Source organism: Bactrocera neohumeralis, chromosome 5 (assembly GCF_024586455.1).
Source record: "Bactrocera neohumeralis isolate Rockhampton chromosome 5, APGP_CSIRO_Bneo_wtdbg2-racon-allhic-juicebox.fasta_v2, whole genome shotgun sequence".
Taxonomy (NCBI): Eukaryota; Metazoa; Arthropoda; class Insecta; order Diptera; family Tephritidae; genus Bactrocera; species Bactrocera neohumeralis.
The window spans coordinates 33,940,508-33,949,794 of record NC_065922.1 but is presented as its reverse complement, the minus strand read 5'-3'; the positions used below and the strand labels follow the sequence as shown (position 1 = coordinate 33,949,794).

The 9,287-nt window shown below is 35.4% G+C and overlaps 1 protein-coding gene across 4 annotated transcripts in view; it reads right to left on the bottom strand.

Annotated features, from left to right (window-relative positions):
- Positions 1 to 9,287, bottom strand: part of LOC126759517 (serine/threonine-protein kinase tousled-like 2) — a 202,098-nt gene that overhangs the window by 19,017 nt on the left and 173,794 nt on the right. The gene's annotated exons all lie outside the window — the stretch shown is intronic.

Genomic DNA, 9,287 nt, shown 5'->3' with positions numbered 1-9,287 from the left:
ATGCCCGTTGGCTACACAACCGCCACCACCTGACACTGCCGATAACAACGTTGACGTCGATGACGTTGTTTGTTGATTTGTTGGGCTCGTTCGCCAGCTCGCTGCTAGCCGTTTGCTGTTGCTGTTTTGCTTGCTTGGTTCGTTAGGTAGTTGAAATTGTTGGCGAACGATTTGTTTGGCTGCTAACAGGCGCACAGCGACAAGCAACGAGTAACTCTGAAAATTTAGCTGCCGTTCGAGACAACGAATTTTATTTTATACATACTTGTGTGTGTATGTTTGTATGTTTATTCGGTCGGCAGGGTTGGCACAAATTAAATTGCAGCTGGTTGGGTGTGATAAGTAGTAGGTAAAGTGCGCGGGCGGGATGAAAACATGTAGTCAACGAAATGAAATGCAAAGTGAAGGAAAGACAAAAATGGAAAGAACACATGCACATACATACATACATACATATGTATGTATATAGAAAATGTGTACAGAAAAATAATTGTGAGTGCGAATACGAAAGTGAGGAAAAGATTTGAACACGCAGGCGAAAAGACGATAACGGCAGACAACTCGTCATCGAACAAACAGGCTAATAATTAAAATTTATATGCCATTGGCTTGCAGAAGAGCTTTTTTAGTTAAATTATTGGTAAAAAAATGGAGGTGATTTGAATTAGTTGTCGCACGTCGTCAAACGCCATGCATTCAAGGTGACCTAACCAAAGTTATATTTTCTTTGTATTTATTCTAAAAATATGTACATACATATGTATAATGCACACTAGTATGAATTTATTTGGATCACATATTATAATTATACCCTGAACAGGGTATATTAAATTTGCCAAAAAGTTTGTAATAACACCCAGAAGAAAAAATCGGAGACCCTATAAAATAATATATTTACATACATATGTGTACATACATACATATGTATATGTATGTATAAGCATATGTCAACTAGTCCTCAAGATTTCACACATCCTGTTTATTTGTTGGATCCGCCGTTATAGGAACACGATAACATGTAACTACCATACAAACTGAACGTTCAAAATCAAGTTCTTCTATGGAAAATTTTTTTGTTTGAGAAGATTTCCTTACCAAATTTAACATGGATTTCGTTCAAGGCAACACTATAATCTCCCAATAAATTGTTCAGATCGGACCACTACTACATAAAGCTGCCATACAACCTGAACGATAACAAACAAGTTCTTGTATGAAAAACATTTATATTTGTGAAGGGTATTATAGATTCGGTGTAACCGAAGTTAACGTTTTTTCTTAAAATATATTTTTATGAATATTCGTCATTTGGATTTGGCGTTTTGCTCATGGCCCTGCTGCATACTTACATGTATGTATGTACATATGTACATATATATATACATACATAAACAAACTTGCACTCGTCCGCAATTTCGGCGAATAGGAACTGCGCCTTGCAATAAGTAGAAGGCGAACTTTAAAAAAATATAGCTACAAATAAGTGAAAAGCAGAAAAAAATGAATGGCGAGTGCGAATGCATAACAAACTGAAATGCAGTTCGTTCGTTGTTAGACACTTGGCTACATATTAACCATAAAGTAATTCATATACATACTTATATGTACATATGTATGTATGTTTCTGAATTCAGCTAGAATTCCTTTGGTATGTAACAGCAGCATATTGCAGTAGTCGTCCCAAAGTACTCAAAAGCACGGAGAGCAAGATAACTCTGGAAACCGAATGCTGTGTTGACCTGTGTGGTGCTGCGTCAACCAAACAACAGCCAGGCAGGCAGCCAGAGCCACCCAATCGAGCGGCAGTAGTCATCCAGCCGTCAGGCACCCAAGGTTGCCGTATTGCTCGAGCCTATGCAGTAGGAGAGTAAGCGCAATGTATGCGTTGAGATGAGTAACCCTTGAAAACTTTAGTGGATGCACGCAACATGACATGCAACAAAATCGATAAAGAGGTAGCCATGCATTTGTGCACACACAATTATACAAATTTCCATTTGGTATACCTACATGCAGCTGCACATACATATGTACATATACTTATGTATATAAATATATAAATTTGTGTATTAAAATTGCAATTTCCCTGGGATGTCTTTATTAGAGCACCATTTCGGAAAATGTTGTGGAGAAGCAGAAGCCTCCCCCATATAATATTTATGTATGTACATTTGTCGTTACAGGCATATACATATGTATGTATGTATGTATGTATACTTGTGTATATAGAGCTAAATTTTTCTAAAATTTCTATGAGCACACATAAAACAATACATGCTATATTCAGAATATGAATATTTACACAAACATACATATATACATACACACATACATAGATACATATCAGGTCAGAGCTATCCCGCAACTTCGTGTTTATAAATTTATATTCCTAGGAGAGACTAAGCAAGTGTCGGTATATACCGTATTGTATAATCTCGCATTCGGAAAGTGTTCTGAAGTGGAAAATCGTCGGCAGAGTTCGTTTCTGGGGGAAAGTGACCTCAATGTGTTAATCATTACTGCACTTTCTAAGCAGGCAGGCCACCAGCAAGTTAACTAAATTTTATTTCAATAGCAAAAATCACTGCTTCACTACCTTGCTTTTTCTCTCTTTTGGAAGCTGGTCATGTAAACTGGCTTTTTTGACGCATTGCCACACTTAAAGTTATCGCAACTTTTGCTAAATAAACGGGTACGTATGCATGATCATTGTATATATATATATGTAATTATATATAATATACAAATATATACATGTACATACATTTTTTAGTGTGTGAGCATGTATGTTCGTATGTATGAAACTGATTTGGCTTACTTTATGCTTTGCACATTTTCTTATTGTTTTTTTTCTTGTTTTCTCGCAGCGGCTGTTGTTGTTTTTGTTACATGATTTTCTTACACGGCAAAGGTGAATAAACTCACCATGGCTATACAAGAAATGCAGCCCAGCGCCAAGTCGCTAGCCGCCAGTTGCCAGTCTCCAAACAGCCAAGCAGCGCGAACAGCGCACAGCAAGAAGCGAACAAACGATTTACAACAACAACAAACTAACACACAAAATGCGACAGCACTGCGCTTGCTACTGCCTGAGCGGCGGCTATTGCCAACATTGCGATTTAACGGCTATAACTTTCAAACAAAAAAAGCGTTCAAAGAAGCAGAAAAACGGCAATGTACAAATTAAACGAAATAACAAGAAAAAACGTTAAGTTCGGCTGCACCGAAGCTATAATACCCTTCACAGCTGCATTTCTTATAGCCTAAAGGGTATAAAAAGATCTTTATCTTTATTTAGAACAGTCAGTTTGTATGGTAGCTACATACATGCTATAGTGCACCGATCTGAAGAATTTGTTCGGGGGGTTGTAACGTTGCCCTGAATAATAGCACACGCCAAATTTCTTGATGATATCTCGTCAAATAAAAAGGTTTTCCATACAAGAACTGAATTTTTATCGATCAACTCGTATGATAGCCATATGCTATAGAGATTCGATTTGAATAATTTCTTCGGGGATTGGACTGTGTACCTTGAAAAATAATCCGTGCGAAATTTCGTAAAGACATCTCGTCAAATAAAAAAGTTTTCGATATAAAGACATGTATTTGATCTTTTAGTTTATATGATTTGATCTTTTAGCTATATGTTATAGTGGTCCGATATCGACAGTTCCGAAAAATGTGCAGCTTCTTGGAGTGAAAAAAACAGGTGCTAAATTTCAGAGCGATATCTCTAAAATTTAGCTGCTAACTCGCGTATATACAAAGAGACGGACAAACAGAAGGTCCCAGCTAAATCAACTCTGATCGTTACGATGATGATTTACATATTTTTTTAAAAGCCCTCCGACGTCTAGTTGTAGATGTTACAAGCTTCGTGGCAAACTTAGTATACCCTGCGCAGGGTATAAATACTAACTAAGAATGGCTTAAAGCGAGCAGAAAAAATACAATATATATAAAGACTAATATGTACATACATACTCGCAAAAACATAGTACACATATCACAAAAGTAATGCAAGAAAGGCAGCACATCAACAAATCGAAATCAGTACCAACTAAAGAAAAAGCAACACTTAACAAACCGTAAAAGCGATCAGCCAAAGCAAAGCAGAAATAATATTTACTAAAAATCAGTAAATGTGGCAATTGGAGAAACAAAAAAATTAAGAAATACACGTACGCTTATGTCTAACGCCTCAGCTTAGACAAAGTAAGCAATGAGCAGACAGATAGACGGACGGACGAGACAGAATGCCTGCCGGCCAGCTAAATAGCCAAGCGAGGCAGTCATTTAGCCAATGATCGTGACGTCGCGACCGCGTCGAGTCAACTAACCAAATAAGTTTTAGCAAACTACAGATACGACACATCAAGCCATAATTTTATATGTACTTATACATACATTTTAATATACATATGTATGTGGATACTCCTTGTAAGTTTCTCGAGCTGGTGATGCCAACACAATGCAGGCGGGAGATAGGCAGACAGACAGACAATCGTACTGACACACAGCCAGATTGACCGACTGACAGACAGGCGTGTAGGCAGGCAAGCAGACAGGCGCGCAAGTTAACCGACCGAAAGCGTCAGAAAGCGAGTAGCAATAAGCGATCGACTCCAATACAGGCGTAGCGTGAACTGTTGCAACATGGAGTGGCTGAAAGTGCGCTGTTGGATCATTTGTGCCAACATCCAAACGTCAACGGCATCGATAAATGTGCGCAGAATTCGTTGTTGAACTGTATTAACAGTAACAGTTGAATGCAGCTTATTTTTCGCTTTTTAGCTTTTTGTACTTTATACTTTTATACTTTGTTTGCTTTTGCTCTCTCTCGTTACTTTGGCAAGAAGGCGGACAACGGAGCACCGTAACTAATGAAAACGTCACCGCACAAAATCGATGCGCTACTACGTTGGGTAATCAACGAGAATCGACATTATCTGAGACGCCATTATTAATTTTATTATACCTACAAATATATATGTACATATGTATGTACATACATACATACATATGAATGCGCGTTTGTCTTTTCGGTCGAGTATTTTTATACTTATGCATAAATAAATGCCTGTATATAATAAATATATGTATGTATGTGTATATATTCGTCAGCGTATGTAAATACATCTTTGAGTATGTATGTACATACATATGTATGTATCTTCGCTCGTCGCTTTTTTGCTTCCGAAGTAAATGAATGTATCGTTTAATTTGCTATTTAAAGTTCTGTGTATAGTGACCCTGACGAGTATTGAAGTCAGCGACAAGAATTTTGTTCGCCTTAAATTTTTGCATTTTTTATTATTCGCTCAACTGAATCTCAGTGACATAATATACCTACTTACATAAATAATTTTACGGTTTATTAACATTTTATTTTAAACGTTTTAAGTTGAAATTAGCTGCGACTAATTACAAAGCAAGAAAAATATTGCAAAATTCAAAAAAAAAAAAACGAAAACCGCTCATTTCGGCAGCAATAATACCCTTCACTAATGCAACCGATTCCTTACAGGAAATTAATTCCGATCGTTCAGTTTGCATGACAGCTATGTATGTACATATATGCTATAGTGATACGATCTGAACAATTTCTTCGGAGTTTTCACCGTTGCCTGAAGCAAGAATCCATGCCAAAGGTTTCCTACTTCATTCTGACTGTTCACTTTGTACAGCGGCCTCAGACGTTTTCTTCTGAGTGTTAGAAACATCGTGGCAAACTTACCTTGTTCAGGGTATGCAACGATTTAGATTGAGGTATTATCCCAGATGCTGAGAATATACACACTCACGTAAGTATAAACTAGAAAAAAGTCGGGTTAGTTACACAACTTACATATGTATATACATATGTATCTGCAGAATGAATGGACCGAACCAGAAGAACTTTGATTTATAGAGTTCAGCTCGGAAACTAATAACAACAACAATTGAAATATCCGACAGATTAAGATATACTTACATATTTATTTCATAGAAAATACTGGAGCATTCTTTTACGATAACGTAATTGATCACCGACCGCGTTGATTGATTACCTTATTCATATTAGGCGGTATCAGATCAAATTTGACCCGGATTAATCCATTTAAACTGCGCACGCAAACCGAATCGATAATTGGTTTATCTGACGACTTTTGCGATGGAAAAAAATTTAACAAGCAAACTCAAAATTTTGTGTTTTCAATGGAATCACGGTTACGGACTCGTCCATCCACTTCTAATTATGATCGTCAGTTCCGAAAAAGTTAAAGAAACAGTACTAGAAAATCGTCGTTTTGGCATCAAAGAGAAAGAAAAGGATCTCAAGGATCGACCCAAACCCATTTTGGATTATGAGTATAAAACGAGTTAGTGTTAGACTGGTACCAGAAGACAATCTTTTGCAAAAGCATCGCTCGACAGCTGACGCCCTACATTCATCATTACCGGTGCCGAGAAGTGGGTTTATGAATATTGACGAAACTATCGAACAATCTATTGAATGGCGTTTCAAATATGAGCCATAAACCAAAATTCGGCACTGAAGGTCATCCCAGCGGAGTCTTATAACAAGTGTAAAGATAATTGGATTAAGCTTTAGTATGCTTGTAAGGGAATGAGGAGCATATTTTGAGGGCGATAATAGAGATTTGTATTAAAATACGTGAAAATGAGATTTTTTGGTCAATCCGGGTCACATTTGATCCGGATGATGATATAATTCGCCCGATTCGATATTTCTTAGAAGCTGTCGAACACATTTGAACAAATTTTAAATTAATTGTTTAATTGTCAATGATAAAAGAGAATCCTTCCCAGAGTAGGTTGACAAAAACTGTGAACATTGTAATGACGACTTTTTAAACTAAAAGTTATGAGGGAGGTCAATAGAGAGTAGTACCAATATTATTTAATATATTTATATACTAGTAAGATTTAATATTAATATTGTCAGTATGTTTGTGTTATCGGTTACTATTTGAAGAATTTCAAGTGTTTCCAAAGAATCTAGCGCCATCTATATGTCGACTGGTGCGTTAGAATCTGCTGGCTTTAACGATTGTCCAGTGAGAATTTCATGACATTTCATCAATTGTAAGTGAAGCTATTGCGTTTTAAGTGTCAGTATGTTTGTGTTATCGGTCCGAAAATGAGCTTCGAACAAAGAGCCAACATTAAATTTTGTTTTAAAATTGGTAAAACTTTTACCGAAACGTTTCAATTGATGAAACAATCAAAATCCAAGATCATTGGAAATTTCATCGAAATTGTGCGCGAATTCATCAAAAATCAGCCGAAATCATCATTGAAATTCATGGAAATGGAATTCCACATCTCCAAAACAAAGATTTATCGCATTTTGGCCGAACATTCGGGCTTACGAAAGGTGTGTGCACGGTTTGTTCCGCACAAAATGACTGACGACCAAAAATTGCTCAGAATCCAACATTCGAAGGACGATTATTTGACCAAAAATCACATTTTAACCATTAACCACTCCCCGTTTTCACCTGATATGACACCGTGCGACTTCTTCCTTTTCGGATAAATGCATTTGCTTCTTCCTTTTCAGAAAAATGCATTTGCGAGCTAAAACACTCGTTCGACATGCTTTTGGACCGTGCAAAAAGCTGTATTGAAGCAGAAGGAGACTATTTTGAATAAAATAAATTTATTTTGCCGAAAAAACCATTTGTTCTGTTTTTTTAAGTCCTGTTTACTTTGGAATGTACCCTGTATATAGGCTAAAGTGTCATTCTCAGATATTTTAGTATCTAAAAATCATGGTTCGCAAATCAAAATCGCAGCTTCTTTAACTTTAATTATATTTTGTGGTTTGCCTTTAGTGAATATTACTCAATTTATACGGAATTTCTGCATAATTACGATTATTTACTAATTAATGATAAAAGTATGTTCGGTTTTGAAGATAAATGAATGTCTACTTCACATGTTTATCAAAGCTCTAGTGGTTTGTATGGTTATTTGGAAAATTAAAAATAATTTTGTTTTTTTGTGGTCAAGTATTATCAAAACCTTTTCGAATTATCGTGTAAATGTAATGGCTATACTTATGATAAGCTACACTGTAGGAAATATTATACTTTATAAAAAAAACATCACAGGTGCACTTCTCATAGCATAGAATTATATAAAAAAATCTTTATCTTGAATTTGGTCGTTTGATTTTGAGCTACATACATATGTAAGTATATGCTATAGTGGTTTGATCTGAATAATTATTTTTGGATTGTAGCCTTGCCTTGGATAATGATCTATGCTAAATTTCGTGAAGATATCTCGTAAAATAAAAAGGTTTTAAATACAAGTACTTCATTTTGATCGATCACACAGACGCACAGACATTGCTAAATCGACTCAGCTAGTCACAGTGAACAATTTTTATACTCTCTTTAGATATATTGTGGAATTTGCCACACATATTCCTGGGACTCAAGGGAGGTCGGTATTGCAAATGGGCGTAATCGAGAATATAAAAGAAACGGTTATTCACGAACATAGCCCTCCCTTACTTGTTATAAGTGTACTTCACTCGGAGACCATACGTACGTTTCTTTCTGGAGTATTACAAACTTCGTGGCAAAATTAATATACGCTGTTCATGGTAATTGACTAACTTCGCGATCTTGCTTAAAATCAGCAGTTAATAAGTGGTCTACTAAATATGTATACATTTATAAAAATTATTTTTATACTTATTAGCATATAAAAATACATACACACTTAATATGTACATATTAGATTAGCTGATTATAATTTATAAAATTATTTAATTTCATTTATCTACTTGGCACGTTCGTTTTTAAACAACCGTAGACAATAGTTTATTCATATTTATGCACATATGTACATACATATATACAAATGTACATACATATGTATGTGTGTGTGGAAAAAGAATATAGAATTCTGCTGGTAGGAAATAGCGACGTTTCGGAGACTAATCTATTGCCGTTAAACACCTGTGAAGCGTCGGTAATATTATATAAACACTATACAGATAGATATACTTAATATCGACAATATAAATTGCTAAATGACTGTCAATAAAGAGACGAAATCACAGCTACATACATATGTATATATACATACATATATTGTTGATGTATAAGTAGAATAGATGAAATAATTAAAATTAAAAATAATAAACAGGTTCTCTTTTACTTTTTTACTTTTTTTTCCTTTCAAAACAGTTAATGTACATAAATTCCTGAGCGAACGTTTATTAGACAACTGACGTATAGTATAAGGCTAAAAGATTTAAATAC